General features: G+C 39.0%; 1 pseudogene; it reads left to right on the top strand.

The window, feature by feature from the left end:
- Positions 1–1,670: 1,670 nt before the first annotated feature.
- Positions 1,671–15,251, top strand: LOC110956357 (protein mono-ADP-ribosyltransferase PARP14-like; annotated as a pseudogene).
- Positions 15,252–17,562: the final 2,311 nt, after the last annotated feature.

Below are 17,562 nucleotides of genomic sequence, written 5' to 3' on the forward strand. Positions count from 1 at the left end.
TTCCATGCTAACACGAATGTGAAAACATTCCAAACTCCAAAACCCCAAAATGTCTTTAAATATGTCACCTTACGACTCAAAATTAAAACTGACATTTACATACATACTCCAATGAATTAATAATCAAACAAGAACTTGGAGGTGTGATTTTATTCCTTTTTTACCGTGAAATCGCCGCTCTCAGTCCCATAGAAGGAAATGACAGCGCTGCCTGTTTGGAACTATTCAGGCTTACATGAACCACGTGACCGCCCCGCTGCGAGAGCATGAGTGTCGCAACTCTTACTATCTCTAAGGCTCTGGTCCTACCTAACACCAGGAAACTGGTCCAAATTACACCGGTCCTCAAATCACTACACTGGATTCCTGTTAGTCAAAGGATAGAGTTCAAAATCTAACTCCTGGTCTACAAAGCACTGAATGGTCTTGAATCAGAATACATCCTGGACTTATCAGCTCCCTATGAAGCATCCAGAGCCCTCAGGTCATCAGGGACAGGTTTACTGTGTGTTCCCAGAACCAGAACCAAAAACAGTGAAGCAGCATTCAGCCAGCCAGCAGCTATTATGCCCCTCACCTGTGGAACAAACTTCCTGAACACCTGAGGTCTGCTCAAACTGTCAGCTCTTTAAAGATTAGGACTGAAAACCCTATTGTTTACTGCAGCTTTCTCTTAGATTGTTCAATCTATTTTTCTTGACTTTTAATGCTTAATTATATATCTATACAAATAAATTAAAACGTCTTACACGTTGCTGTTGTCCTTCCTCCAGTAGATGGAGACAGTGACACTGAATGTGAAGGTAATGACGCCAATCAGTAATCATCACCCGCACAGAACACAACCAGGATGTGTTCCTGCCCCAAATTACATGGAATAGACTGACTAATGTGCAAATGTGGGTTTGGTTGTGAATGCAAAAGTCATTCACTTTACTTTTTGTCAAATGCAAAGTTTGGAAAACCTACACAGAAGAGAAAAAACAAATCTACTCATAATCATATATCACATAGGTTTTCCTGCAGTTCACTAACTGGGTGCCATATACATTGACCGAATTTGCACAGTCCCTGCATACATGCTTACAATAACTACGCATTTTGCTTTTAGGGCTGCATTATTCTAAACCCCATTAAAATGAGTATAAGTCTGCAAATGCATAATTTAGTTGACATTTTTGTGACTTCCAAGTTCGCCCCCATTTTTTCTTCTAAAACCTCAGACAAACACGCTGACGCACAATGTCGCGAGACAACACAAGTCGCTGAATGCTACTTATTCATGACAAAACCTTATTTACGTTAATGTTAACGCTAATATTCAGTTCAAATAAAGCATACTTTCAGTTTTAAACAACGAAGAGGTAGGTTTTATGCAGAAATTAGATACTCACGACGTATCTACGCCTGGAAAGTCCCGAAGGTAAGCAGAAAGCGAAGAATGAAAGTAAGGGTGCGGACCTGCTCAAAACTGCCCTCTCGGGATGCAAGCCAACTCTAACTTAATTTTTTGTCATACGACTTCTGAAAATATGACCTGCCTTTAGCAGCAGCCCAGCCTGAGCCAACCAGTCCTGACTATAGGGCGATAGGAGTAACAGAACAACGTCTCATTTCCTAGGAAACAAAAGTGAAAGTAACTTCAGGCAGACGGTGCCCGGCCAGCGACCATGGCTGACGCATATTGTTATCCTGTGCTCGTCCGAGCTCGAAGACAACAACATACCGAAATTAAGAATTAAATTAGTGAAATACTTCCAAAGTAAGAAAGCTCGCGGTGGAGACTGTGAGGTTGACTATGAAAACGGCAGCAGGACGGCGCCTGCTCCGCTTCCGCAGAGAGGAGGGTGAGTCTGGACTGAAAAAACTACTTTCTGCACTTTGCACACTTTCGAAGAGCTTTTTTTTTTTTTTTTTTAAAGTAAAGTTCGTTTTATTGAGTGATTTTATTTGTCATTTTCGAAACAAACATACAAAAACATTACCCGCTTTATAGTCAGTCGACTTCCTTACTCACAGTGCTTTCATGTTTTCCTCTCAGACCAGCGAAATGTTTGGGGAAAGAAGCCCATCAGATCCGTTTGGATACAGGGGTTTTGAAGATGACAGTTCGTTTACCCCCAGAGGAGAAACCCACACAGGTAATGTGCACGAAAAAGTCACTAAAATAAGGCAAAAAAACAGTCAGATGTAGCAGAACTTGTCAGCAACAACTGTGTTATCTTTGACGTCAAGTTTTGATTTCAAGGTAATGAACAGATTATTTGTGGGACTCTACTTGGGCGTCAATAAGATGTGCCAGTGCTTTAAGACCTACTGTGTGGAGGTTCAGAGGAAGTAAAACCTGCCATAGTTTCACTCTGTTCTGCAAGATTAACTGTCTGTCTTACAACAAAATTACACTATATTCAAGTCGTTGTGATTTACATGGGGACGCTTGAATTCCTAACTTAGACTTGAGTTATTTTCAAACAGAGATCAGTATGTTTTAAAACAAACTGATCTCTGGCCCTGCACTGCATTTTACTGGAAGTCATGTGAGTCATCATAAACTCAAGGCGGTGCTGTATACTTAGATTTCTCCACTCAGTTCCTGCTGTGTGCACAAACCAAAGTCTGAACCACAACACAAAGTACTTGATGAGCAGTATTGGCTTTTGTTATCTTGACACGGTGTTGTTTCACTTCCTTCAAACCAGCTTCAAAATTGGGTGTTGGCAATACACAAGATGTCAGTGGAACCAAAAACAAAAGTGATTAAAATATATTTTTTATTATTCTATGCAGGAACCTCCTTCTGATAAAGCCAACAAGAAATGTGAGTAAAACAAATGTGCAAACTACACTCTGCTTGCACCAAAGGTTTGTCTGTCACAAATATGAATTGTTTAATACAAATTTGCAATCTCAAACACACACAACACACATACACGTATACACAGAGATCTTCTCACATTATATAATTTACCATACATGTGCAAGGAAGTCAATTAGTGGTAACTAAAAATACAAATGTTAGCCTCCCTGAAGCAGAAATAGGTTAATCCATTGTTAGATTTCTTTTAAAGATTTATAAAGCATACCGTAAACTGTAACTTTGTATTTTGCAAAATACAAAATTAAAGTTTTACAAAAAGTTTGTTGAAGTTATTAACATGAATAATTTGTTCACTATAGCTGCATATAATATGCAAAAAACAGTGCCTTTCTGTGATAATTTAAACATTGTGGACCATAATTCCAACTCCAATCAAGCTGAAACGGGGATGTGTTCATTGTCCCAGATAGAAATGTGTTTTCCTCCTTTTATTTAATCATGTACCTGTAGCGGAAATAGCTCACATGTAAAAATATGTTTATATGTAGCAAAAATATTGCTAATATATAGCCTATATAATTGTAGAAACTACACTTTGTGGTTAAAATTGCTCTCATTACCGGGGACACTACTCAGATATTAAATTTAAGCCATTAAGACACCTTTATCAAAAATATTTCAGGTTGAATTATCGTACATTTATCCAATTTACTTGTGTTGAATAGTCTCATAATCAAAAGGCATGCACTCTGATTCATTGACCTCCAGTTCCCCAAACAAAGAAATACATGGTAGAACTGATGTTAATTATACATAAATATTTATTTACTAATCCTACAAATAAACAATAAACAACAATGACACATTAACAACAGACAGTGAATAAATGAATGAATAAATGCAGATAAATTAACTACCAGTGATCGTCACTGGAAGCAGTTGGTAGAAAGCTGATGAATTTAGAATCACTCTGGAATTGGAAAACCAATTGTAATTTGGAAATTCACCTGTTTAGGAAAAGAAAAATGATACTTGCGTAGGCTTTGTAGGAGGGAGAGGAGGACGCTGCAGTATGTGAAGCTGTGATGAACTGCTGGATGAGTTGGTTCAGGAACACAGAGACTAAGAGGCACTTTTGCAAATTTGTGTTGCGAAAGTGTGCCAAAGTAAAACTATGAAGAGTGCACTGTTGCATTATTAAAGTTAACTTAAGAAGTTTAACTTTCAGTAAAACATTGAAAAACAAAGTCTAGCTTAAATTGTAGGAAAGAATCCTGAATAATTATATGAAAAAAAATGTGGAAAATACTCAAGTAAACAAGCCCTAGTTTAAGCCATATGTTTTTAAAGCCATCAAAAGAACACAGTTTTAAACCTTTGTTTAAAGTCAAGTTTTAAGTTTTAGTCATCATAAAAGAGGACCTGTTGCATTCCAGCAATTTTCTTTAATACTGAAAATTTTGGACCAAATTCAGGTCAGCATCTAACCAGTCGTGGATGTGTTCCTCCCAAGGGGTAGTGTTGAGCTTCACTGTCCACGAGAGATCAAAACCCAAATACCTTTCCAACTTACTTTGGTTCGAGTCTTAAACGTACCCATCCAATTGTTAAATATCTAAGATAATCACAGATCTGAAAACAACTGAGAAAGTGATTAATACAGTTTCCAACATAAAATGTTTATCTCTTACAGTTCCTGAGATAATATAAAAGTGTAAAAAGGAATACAAACTGTGGAATTTCAGGATACATGAAAGTAAATTTCTAATATAACTAAGACCACAATCATATATTATCATTATCAAGTAAAGTAAGACTTAAGAGATCTGTATACAGTATATGTTTGGAATAAGACTCTGTGTATTTTATTGCAGTGACAGAGAGAAGGTAGTTGTTTGTATATTGTGTGTGTGTGTGTGTGTGTGTGTTGTGTGTGTGTGTGTGTGTGTGTGTGTGTGTGTGTGGTGTGTGTGTGTGTGTGTGTGTGTGTGTGTGTGTGTGTGTGTGTGTGTGTGTATCTTCCACAAACACTCCAGATGTGATGCGTTCTTTGATACTGGTCCTGATCAACCTGGTATCATAGATTGAATCCAGATGTTGAGATAATCACTGCAGTAATGCTTAATTTCCTTATTTTGTGAATTTAAAACTGTTCAGTTCATTGTTGTAAAGAAAGTTCTGGGTGTTAGGGAGAGAGAAAGGTCAGGAAGTGACGGTGAAGAATGAAATCTCCTCCTCTCCAGGTGTGTTTTTTCTTACAATTGGCACTTTATGACCCTTATCAGATCATGATTTTTCAGGTATTTGTCGTAGCTATGCTGTTGCGTTGGTTGGGGAGGAGGTGGACTGATTTGCCACTTGATTGACAGGGAAAGCACCTGCCCTGCAGTAAATGGAAATTTACAACTCTGATTTTCATTTCCTCTAAACACTTGAAGGCACCACTTTCACAGGATTGTACTGACAACGCACTGGATGGCCATCTGTTTGCCTTCAAGCTTTAAGTTTTCCAAAAGACAGCTTGTCAAGAATGTATTGCTGTTAATCACTGAACTCAACAGGAACAGTTTCTTTAGTTTTTACATGTTGTTTCTAACTATAGACACTTGAGAGTTTGTTCTACTTTGATACTGAATTTGAACAGGGTCAACTAGTGCCAAAGTATTTTTTTACATAAGGATTAAGTTTAAGGTTCACCTCTCTCCACATGTGCCTCATTTGTCTTCCTTTTCTCTCTCTCTGTCTCCACTTTTCTTTCCATTTTTGCAGTCTGTTTGTTTAGCAAGTTAAGTGTCATGTATAACAAAACATGAAAATCAATTTCACAGCCTTGTAATGTCTGGCTTGCCTGAAGTCACTGTGGTCAAATGTCTGAAATGGCTGTTAAATCACTCCTCCCTTCTCCAAATCAGTGTTGACTGGATGCATGTAGACTCTTAAATAATAACTAAGTAAATGCATGAAGACTTGCAGCCTTGTTTAGGATAGACTACATGTATTTTCAGAAAATAACATAGATGCAGTTAATTATGTAGTATTATCAACATCACAAAGCAACAGCTTCACTACTGCACTTAAAAGGTGGCAAAAAGGAAACAAAGAGTGTGTAAAATTAACACTGGCTTGACCACAGTATCATATATATTACATTTTTAAAAACTTGATTTGCATATTTTTTGGGCTTGGGCCAGTGTTTTAGAGCAGTGGTTCTCAACCCTGTTCCTCAGGACCCCATGTCCTGCATGTTTTAGATGCTTCCTGCTCCAACACACCTGATTCAAATGATCAGCTCGTCATCAAGCCTCTGCAGAAGCCTGATGACGAGCTGATCATTTGAATCAGGTGTGTTGGAGCAGGGAAGCATCTAAAACATGCTGGACATGGGGTCCTGAGGAACAGGGTTGAGAACCACTGTTTTAGAGGATGCAACCTAAATAAATCTAAAGTAATGCAAAACATTTTGAACTAAATTTAAAATGTTTAGTGATTTTTATCCATAATTGATAGTTATCAATAATTGATTTTAGCGTAATAATTGAATGTTCTTTCATTTATCCTTCATGTCTCATTAACAGCGAATGCTGCTGTGACCAACAAACAGTCGAGTGCTGATGAACACCAGACTGAAACTAAAGCTGAGACAGAGGCCAAAGGCAGAGACGATGACACAGCTGATGAAGATCTGTGTTCCACCTCGGCTGTTTTAGGAAATATTCCAGAGACGTTAAACCAGGAGTTTTTGGAGATGCTAATAGAGAACATTGCAAAAGATCCTGAGACTCCATCTGACTCCCAAAACTTTGTTTTGGAAGTCTTTCGTGACAAATCCTCTGCTGTGGTGACTTTCCAGAGTGGAAAAGGTACCCATTTAGTGCACCCTTGTGTATGTGTGCAGTAATAGGTATAAAAGCTTCCTTGTGTATGTGTGCAGTAATAGGTATAAAAGCCTAACTTCAACAGTTTTCCTTGTACAAACAACCAAAGATGCCCTTGTATAACCTTTAGGGTATGTCTTGTGATTTTCAGCATTTAGAAATACTGCAATGTGACTTTCAGTGGAAAAAAATAACAACTAAAAGTTGAATCTGTGTGAACCAATGATAGACAATCAGTAGTACTGCTTCACCTTCGTATTGCAATAAGACACTGTGCGAAGGTGAATTGGAGTCACTTGTTAAACAACACAGAGGTCACCTCACATTGAATACTGTTATTCAGTATGACATTTCTGCTGTTAGTCAGCAGAAAACACACATGCCAGATGTTTATGACAGAGTGTACATCTAGTAATTCAGTAAATCACAGATTGCACTCATAGTAGAAGCTGACAAATTGGTGTACTTATAACTAAATCAGCAATACATGTTAAAGGCACACTGCTATATTCCTTAACTTTTTATCCCTGTTTCACAGAAAACACTGACTTTGTGACAAGATGCCCTCAAAACAGGACGTTCAAAAATAGAGGATTAACAGTCCGACCACTCGAACTAACAGAGGAAGTAGTTGTTGAGGACTTTGGAAATTTTAGGGAAGAAATGCTCCGCCTCTATTTTGAGAGTAAAGGTGTGGATGTGGAAAATGTCATGCTCAGTGAAGGGGAACAGTCTGCTGTTATCACATTTAAAGACCACAAAGGTTAGTTCAGTCAAACTACACTTTTGATGTTCTTTTGTGAATGCCAGTAATATACAGTGATAGTGATTACAACCATTGCATGAATTCTTGACAGTGTGACAGTTGATTTTCTATTTTTTTTCTTCTTGTAGCTGTTACCAAAATTCTGAAGATGAAGCATTGCATCAAGCAGCAAGAAGTCAGAGTTTATCCTTATTATAAATCTTTGGGAATAGTCCTCTATGGCAAAGACGAGCCTTCACTAAAACTTCCTGCTGCCCTCTCTGAACCCATCGACGGTGCTGTCTGGAGATACCTTAGTGACAATCAGTCAGCAGCAGAAAATATTCGTAGTGACTTGGCAAAACACTTCTGCAACGTAAACATCAACCAGACTAATGTGTGCTTGAGACCTGTTCCTTCACTACTACAGCAAAAGGAGTCCAAAGTCCTTATCAAAGAGTGGAGGGATACTGTGAGGTCAGGCTTTGCAGAAGCTATGTCAAAATTCAAATCACTGAGCTTCCATCCAGAGTCAAATGTAATGGAAGCATCTGAAGAGAAGATCAGAGAGATGCTTATGAAGGAAGATGTGGTTGTAGTGACTGATAAAGCCAATGGTGTCCTATCAGTGGGTGGTCCTGTGAGTATTGTCAACAGACTTGAGAAAGCTATTTCTGAAGTCATTAACAATATTGTGAAAAGGGCGCAGAGGGAGAAATTGAGTGTAACACAAGAGATCAAAGTGCCACCATCTATGTTCCACATCCTATGTCAAGATGGTCTCAAGGACAAGCTTCTATGTGTGTACCCAGAACTCAAAATGTCATTTGGAGAAGAGAGTTCAGATTTGAAAGTAACTGGCTTAAGGGATGAGCTTAATGCAGCAAGCAAAGCTATATTTGATGCAATGTTTGCATTGAAACGGCAAAATTTAGAGCTTGATAAGAATGTGCTTGACTTGCTGAGGAATGAACAACAAGAGGAGCTGACAGATGCTCTCCTCACATCTAAAGGAATAAATGCAGCATTTGAGATCAGTGCAAACAGGGTGCAGCTCGTTGCTGTTTCTGACACAGACCTAGAGGATGCTGAAGACCATCTGGGACGGCTGCTGATATCTGACTACATTGATGTTGAAGACACTAATGTCCTAGAGAAGCCAGAGTGGCAGTGCCTGGTCAGTAAGTTAGAGAATGACAACAGTGACTCGTACCCAAGAACTGGAATCCACACAACTGGTCAGCAAGTTGTGGTGTCTGGCCCAAAGGATAGTGTCAGCAAAGTGAGCTTTGAACTTGACAAATTCTTAATGGAGAATGCTCTAGTTGAAGACACTGTTGAGGTCGAGCCCAATGCCATCATAGAGTACATTAGAGATTTCAACATATCGCAGTTGAAGACATTGGAAGACAGGGTGGTGGTGTCATACAGAAAGGGTGCCATCTGTCTGAACGGTTCAAGAGTTGATGTGGTGGACTGCAAGACATTCGTTGAAGACTTAGTGTCTAATGTGTTCTTTGACACTTTAAAAGTCTCTAAACCTGGAGTGAAAAAGTTCTTCCAGGATAAAGAAGCTATGTATGTTTCCTCCCTCAAAAATGAAACTCGTTGCCTGGTCCAGCTGGTTGACGAGACTGGTAGTGGACAGGATCACTCATCCCTGAGACAAAAACCACAGCCAGTTTACCAAGTTCAGACAACAGATGGAGTAGAAATAGCTGTTTGCAAGGCTGACATGTGCAGTTACCCTGTGCATGCAGTTGTCAATGCTTCTAATCAGACCTTGAAACATGATGGAGGCCTTGCGGCAGCCCTTTTGCATGCTGCTGGCCCTCAGTTGCAGGATGAATGTAACAAACTAATTAGCTCGAAGGGACAACTCAAGCTTGGCGACTCTGTCATAACTGGTGCTGGAGGGCAGCTTTGTTGCAAACATATCATTCACGCAGTGGGACCACATTTTGATGCAACTAAACCCCAAAAGTCTGCGGCGCAGTTAAAAAGAGCTGTTAAAGGAAGCTTAGAACTTGCTGAAATGAACGGCTGCGACTCTGTTGCTCTACCTGCCATCAGCAAAAGTCAAGGCTTTCCCCTCAATCTGTGTGCAATCACCATTGTCAAAGCAGTTAAGGAATACTGTGATGAGAATTATGATGATATCAACTTGAAGAGAATCCATCTAGTGAACAACGACGACAGTGCTGTCCAGGCTATGGAGGCTGCTGTCAGACAAGAGTTTGGAAATAATGGTGTCAGTCATTCTCAACAAACTCTTCCCATCAAATCTGCTAAGTCTACACTTATGAAGTCTGCTGACACCTGCTTGTGTCATGTACAAACCAAGGAGGGCTTGGACATCAGACTTACAACAGGACACATAGAGGCTGCCACGGTAATTAACATTTTTTTGTCATACTTCATTGAAAGCAAATAGAGTGAAATATTCTGAAGATAAGAATAAAGACTATTGCAGTTTATAGTCATAAATATTTTTCCTGTGCTCTTGCTATAAAGTATTACTCTCACTGAATGACTGTATGGGGCTTGACTGATGTTACTGACTGATTCCTGTTGTACTGAGGCTTGACTTTTCTGTTGTATAAAACGTGTGAATACATTTTCAGACGGCGGTGATCGTGAATACTGTATTTGAAGATCTTGCACTCAACAGAGGGGCAGTTTCAAATGCCATCCTGGGTGTGGCTGGATCCAAACTTCAGCAGTTGGTTAAAGCAAGCAAAGCCAATGGAACTTTTGGCGAAGTCATTGTCACTGACGGCTGCAAACTGAAGAGCAAGCAAGTTTTTCATGTAGTTTCACCTCACTGGGACAATGGCAGTGGCACTGCTGAAAAGGTAGAGTGTTACGTCGTGTAAAGTAAATGACCTCTGCAACATAAAGTTGATGATAATTTAAAACACGTCTTAAGCAATGTACTTAAGATCTAAATTGTTTAAGTTCTGTTTTCTGTGTAAACCCAATTTGTGTAAATGACTTTCAGCTATTTTCTGCATGTCACATCATTAACTTTCAATATACAGTAGTTCCATATATGCAGTATTGTTAGATATGAGTAGTAGCAGTATTAATATTTTGCTGTGTCTTTTAGACCTTAACTGGAATCTTCAAGGATTGCTTGGACAAGGCAGAGGATACTGGGCTGACCTCCATATCTTTCCCTGCCATTGGCACTGGAAACCTGGGTTTCCCAAAAAACCTTGTGGTTTCTTTGATGTTGGATGAAATTTTAGCATTCAGCAGTAAAAAACAACCCAAGCACCTGAAGAAGGTTGTCATTGTCCTTTACCCCAAAGATTCACAGACCATCCAGGTAAGCAAAGATAACAAGCTTTGATGGACTATCACACTCAGCTCTACAGGATAATGAGCTTCGTAACCCACCACAGCAACACTTTTTACGATCTTTTCTTGGACTTCTGCTTTTGAGTAATTGATATGTTTTGGTTGAAGAGTTCTCTAATTCTGTTTGTAGGCTTTCAGTGATGAGTTCAAGAAGAAGTTCCCCAATTCCTCCACTGGTTTACCGTCTACCAGTTCATCACAAAGTCCAGGTAGGCAACGCTGTTTTATGTCCACATGTTTATGTGTAGTTAAGGTGTAATGTAGCAAATGCTTTTATGGAATGAAGCACATTAATTAGTGTATTCATATACCCAACATTTTTTAAATTTGATATTATAATACAGCGGGCAAATCTTAATGAAGCTGTATATTTACAGTTGTAATTTTGGCATTTTTTTCCTGTAAACTCTGTTTATGTCCACTGCCAGGGGGCCCCTTCTCTAAAGTTGCCTCAAGCTCAGGAATGCATGAGACTAAAATGGGAAGTGTGACTGTACAGGTAGTCACGGGAGACATAACCAAGGAGACCACTGATGTTGTTGTCAACTCCTCCAATGAGGATTTTTCTCTCAAGTCAGGTAAGTAATAACATTAACTGGAATATTTCAGTCATGCAAAATAATTAAAATTTAATTCATCCAAAGGCTCCCACCAGCCAGAGATTTTCATAGTCAACTTTCAATCGCACATATATATTATCAATTTAGTTATCTAAATGTATTTTTTTTAAGAGTGGCAGAAAATAATTTGACTTCCAGTGGTGAGTAAATTACAGAGAAGTACAAACCTGGAGCCAATAAAACCTCAGTTTTAATTATCACAAGTGTATGTATGAATTAAGCTGCAGCAACACCAACAGAAATAATTGGCTAATGAACATGAATGTGTTTGAAAGAAACAACAAGGTTACTGAACATTTTGTTCATAAACCTAATCATATATCATCTTTTTGCTCCTACACTTTGAATTTCCTACATTAATTGTACACTGTGGATTTGTTTGCATTGGTTTATTTTTCCACCTCTAGGTGTATCTAAGGCTATTCTGGATGCAGCTGGTCAGGCTGTTGAAGCAGAATGCCAAACTCTTGGTAAGATAACTCACTTTATGACAGTATAACCAAGAGAAAACACCAAACTCAGTTTTCTTGCTTGATGATAGAAAGGATACTGAATTAGTAATAACCCATTTCTGTAGTCGCAAGATTGTCCAGAAAAGAAGTGTTGCTTAAATACACATATTCATGGTTGTCATGGTTTAAAGTCATTCAGATTTACTGCCTATACCCGCAGGTTCGCAGGCCAACAAAGGCATAATAATGACACAGCCGGGTAACCTGAAGTGTAAGAAGATCCTTCACTTGGTTGGTCAGACAGACCCAGTTAAAATCAACAAGGTTGTGAAAGATGCGCTCCAAGCGTGTGTGAAAAACTACACTTCTGTGTCATTTCCTGCCATTGGCACAGGTGAGCTGTATCAGCAGATTTCAGTATTGTATTTTGTTGAATATATTGACATGTATCCTCAAATATTATTTAGCTGACAGTGTTACATGCATAAATAAAACTCTGCAATTCTGTTTATGGCAATTTCAATGTTTAAATTGCATTTTGGATTGAAATTATTGCTAAATTGTCTTAAGAGTTCCTTCTTTCCGTGAAACAAATTTAATATCAGTTTTAATGCTGTGTCTCTTTAGGTCAAGGCAACGTACAGGCAAGGCAAGTGGCAGATGCCATGTTGGATGCAGTGATTGATGTGTTGAGCCAAAACACCTCCAGTACCCTCACAACAGTCCGGATAGTTATTTTCCAGCCACCTATGCTCAAAGAATTCTACAACAGTATGCAAGACAGAGAAACTGCTGACCCACAGTCTGCAACACCTCTGACTGACCCTAAGGACAAAGGAAATTTCTGGTTCAACATTGGCTCCAAAATCAAATGTAAATGCAGAAAAAAATAATTTGGGTTTTCACAGCTATATGCAATTTTGAGTATTTGATTCTAACCTAGGTCTTGCAATTTGTTCTTTCAGCAATATTTGTTAGTGAAAGTACTGACAAGCCACAAAAAGAGGGAGATTTTGTCATTGAAAGTCTGAAAGTGGACCCTGCCTGCTTTCACATCTGTGGTGGCACACAAGCTGATATAGACTCAGCCAAGCAGTGGATCAACGACCTGATATCCAAAGAACAACACATCCTCCCCATTTCAGACAACACCATCCTTTGCTTCTCTGATGCAGACCACCAGCACATTGTTGAGATACAAAAGACCATGGGCGTCTGCATAAAAACTGAAAGCAAGAAAACCCAAGCCTCACTCACAATTGAAGGCCTCACCAAGGATGTGCTCAAAGCCAGCAATGAGATCCATAAGATGCTGAGGAAGGTGAGAGATGACGAGGACATGAAGAGGAAGGTGGAGCTGGCTGGCACAGTGGCAGAGTGGCAGTACCAGCAGCAGGGGCTTCAGTTTCAGAGCTTCGATGCAAAGACCAACTTTGAGCTTGAACAAGCACTGGAAAAGAATCTACAAAATGTCAAAGTCAAAGTCAACGGTCAAGACTACACTGTCACCATTCCAAATGGACCAGCCACTGACAGCAAAGGAAATGCCCTGCAGATAAAGCGGATTGACAAACTAAAAGGTATTTCACAGATAAATGAGTTACCTCTCATTCTGTTTCTAAGTCCTCTCAAACAGACCACAAATCTGTTTCTAGTTTTTAGCTGAGTTGACTTACTGCTTTTGCTACAGGTCTGGCATCTGTCACAGATTTTCTAAGTCCCAACGTAATGCCAATCACATTGACATGAAATTTGTCTGTTTTGCCACTAGATGAAGACGTGCCTGAGCACTGGGCTATCATGCCGGCTAACACCACAAGTCTGGCTGTCACCATCAATGCTGGGACATCAGAGCACACTGAAATCCTCAATCTGTTCAAAGCTTCCTGCAATCGAGCAGTTACTAAGGTAGCATTAAACATCCATCCATCCATTATCTATATACCGCTTAATCCTCACTCGGGTCACAGGGGGGTTGGAGTCTATCCCGGCTGACTTGGGGCAAAGGCAGGGGACACGCTGGACAGGTCACCAGTCTATCACAGGGCTACACATAGAGACAAATAATCACACTCACATTCACACCTACAGACAATTTAGAGTTACCAATTAATTTGAGCATGTTTTGGACTGTGGGAGGAAGCCGGAGTGCCTGGAGAAAACTCACACATGCACATGGAGAACACGCAAACTCCATGCAGAAAGATCCCAGGAAGGCTGGACACGAACCAGGCATCTTCTAGCTGCAAGGCAAAGTGCTAACCACCAAGCCACTATGCAGCCCAGCATTAAACATTCTCACATAAAATGTTTTTTACGTGGCATCAGCAGATATTTGTTAAGAGCAGAAAACATATTGTGAGAATTAGATTTTTTGGGGGGAAAACGGTAAACTCATAGCAGATTGCACCAAAGTGTACTTTGCCCTTCTCTTAGATTGAGAGGATCCAGAACCCTCCACTATGGAAGAGTCTTCAGATCAAGAAACGTGACATGGAGGTGAGAAATGGTCATCAGAACAATGAGAGACGTCTTTTCCATGGAACCTGTGAAACCACAGTGACTACAATCAATGAGCTCGGCTTCAACAGGAGTTACGCTGGAAAAAATGGTGAGAAGTTTTGGGAATTTTTTTTGCCTTTGTCAGAGACTTCATAGTGGAGAGATGCCAGAAAAGAAGTAATAAAATGAGAGTAATGTCAAATATGTTACCGATCAGCTCACTGACTCTGCTGCTGTTTCATTTTCAGCTGCATGCTATGGTAATGGCACGTACTTTGCTGTCAGTGCCAATTACTCTGCCCATGACACCTACTCCAAGCCAAATCAAAAAGGGGAGAAGTTCATGTACCTCTGCCGAGTGCTGACGGGGGATTTCACCGTTGGCCAACAAAACATGATCGTGCCACCATCCAAGGGAGCCGTCTCCGTTCAGAAATATGACAGCGTCGTGGACAAAATGGTCAACCCTAGCATGTTTGTTATTTTCCATGACAGTCAGGCTTATCCTGAATATTTGATTACATTCAAATGACACTGCCATGCACTGAGAAAAAAAGATACTGCCTTAGATCACTAGACTACTTCTTAATAATCACAACATTATTCATGCATTTGTTTAACTGTCTCATTAAGATATCTAGTTTAAACTTGAAGTGAGTGCAATCATATAACTATTAGCTGTTTTCAGGTTTACAAGCAACAGGGAATGATCACAAAGTATTAGTAGTCAGACCCCGATAGTGCCTTGAAAATGTATCAGTGAACATGCCACAGATTTATCATGCAAGCAGAAATCTGTAAATGGAATAACTTCAGAACTTTTGTCTTCTACATTATGCACTGTGTAATTGCAATAAACAGGTTTTATGACTCACACTAGGCTGACTGAAGTACCATCTCTGTTCCAGGAAATCATGTGATTGCATAAGCTGGCCTGTGTTTGCATAAATCAAGTTAATAATCACCTGCTGTTTTGGTTAAAAAACAAACAAACAAACTGCTGTTCCAATAAACAAGCCTGAACAAATGAAATGTATTGACTGTTTGGTGAAAAATAAATACAGCGGTGGAAAAACGTTTTTGGACACACTTAAAATTATTCACAATGTCAAATATTATCATGAATATTTGTGGAAAAATCTTTCGTGTTTCAGTGTGTGGCTGCATTAGACAGCCGCAAATACAAATGATATTTTTTGCTTATTTACAAGAAAAACGAACAAAACTAAATTCTACCAAAATGACCCAATACTCAAAATTTCTTACATTTATGGAACCAATCAATTTTCAGTTTTTAATGGCTTTTTTAGGATTTGTTTAGTATTATGGCTGTGATTGTACTAAAAGACAATGCACTTAAAGAGTGCACTTCAGAGGGATTCTTAATGCAATGTTTCACAAATGCATGGGGTGTCCGAAAACTGTTTTCCACCACTGGGTATAATCAGTGCAACTACATACACTTGTGAACAATAGCTTACGTACACTTGTAAAGGCCATGCACAGTACATGTTCAAAGAAGGGACAAAAAATGAAATGGAACTCCCCAAACAAATGAAAAAGTCAAATGGTCAACTGGTCTTGAAACTACTCCAGTATTAGCGTGATCAGTGTTCGCCATCATACTGAAAATTAAGTCATCGCCTGAATCTCAGGCTGCTGCACTCTGCAGCAGGCATCCGAGCTTCAGTCAACCCTCCCTGTCTCAGTTCCTGAGAAACAGATCAGTAATGTGATGCTGCAACCACTAGGCTTCACTGCATTAGTGGGTGATGAGAAGAGACTGGTGCTCACCAGACACAGTGCTAAAAAATTCTGGTCAAACAACTTCACTTTTGTCTCATCAGATCAGATTCCTCTAATACTCTAGGAGTCCTTGCAGTGCCATGTGGGCTATCATGCCTTTTATCCAAACTGGCTTTTGTCGAGCTGCTCTGTCATAAAAGATTGATTGATAAAATGCCACTGAGATTTTTTCATCTCTGTAGAGAGCTTTGGAAGATCTATTAGAGCTACAGTTAAGTCCCCAATCACCTTCCTGACAAAGAACTGTTCTGCTTGGTTGCTCAGTTTGGCAGACAACTCTATGATTGTGGCCACTGTTGTCTCTCTCAAAGCTTTAGAAATGGTTTTGTACTACTGCCTTCACCAGTGCCTCACCACACTTTTATTACAGGTTTACAGAGAGTTCTTTGGACTTTATAACCTGGTTTTCTTCCTGACATGCAGTGTCAGTGGATCTTATACACACAGGTCAGATAAACTTTATTGATCCCTAAACAGGAAAATTTCCATTTTAGGTGGGGAGATTATTTTTTTTCAAAAGTATCCCATTCAAAATCAAATTTACAGTTCAAAGTATACAGAAATTGAAGGAGTCTGTTTTGAAGCATCTTGCTGTCTCCAAAAAATTCTAACTTGTAATGTAAAATTGCAGCTGAACCAGAAAATAACTGCCTTTTATTGGGCAGAATTTTCAGATACTACAAATCTTAAGCCATAGAAAAGTTGCACATGCATAGTTTACTCTCATGTTAAACAGTATTACAGAGACAAAAGAAAAGAGAGGTCACCCTCAAATGATACTCTTATTTAAACTGCAAAACATCCAGTAAAAAAAAAAAGAGAGAAAAGTTTTAATGCATTTTATCCCTTCATATATTGAAGACATTTTGCAACCACATTTGGTTCACTCTTGTCAGTTAATTTGGGGCTGTACTACCATTAAATATTCACATCTACTGTAAACAACAAAATCTTATTATTACCAATGGTAATACCATGTTTTTAAAAGTGTTTTCTTAATACGATGTATTTCTATTGTTGATGTTTTTATTGGTAGCACTTTGAGATTTGTTTTCAAATGTAAAGTGCATTATAAATTAAATTTCTTATTATTATTACTAAGTTTCCAGACTCATCAATCACATGAGTCAAAGGGAAATCACAGACTTCTTATCACACAGCTTTATTAAAATGAGATTCTCTGCTGGACTCTCTGACCCCATCTGCAGGACAAACTGCACCAGTGTACAAACAGTTCCTCTGTATTATCTCAGCTCCACTCCCTAAAAGAACCAACAGTATTAAATAAATTAAATGATCTTATGAAATAATTACTTTTCATGTCATTTATCTTACTATTTATTTCTTAGCCACATTTATTTATTTCATATTTCCTCATTTA

Source organism: Acanthochromis polyacanthus, chromosome 14, assembly GCF_021347895.1.
Source record: "Acanthochromis polyacanthus isolate Apoly-LR-REF ecotype Palm Island chromosome 14, KAUST_Apoly_ChrSc, whole genome shotgun sequence".
Lineage (NCBI taxonomy): Eukaryota > Metazoa > Chordata > Actinopteri > Pomacentridae > Acanthochromis > Acanthochromis polyacanthus.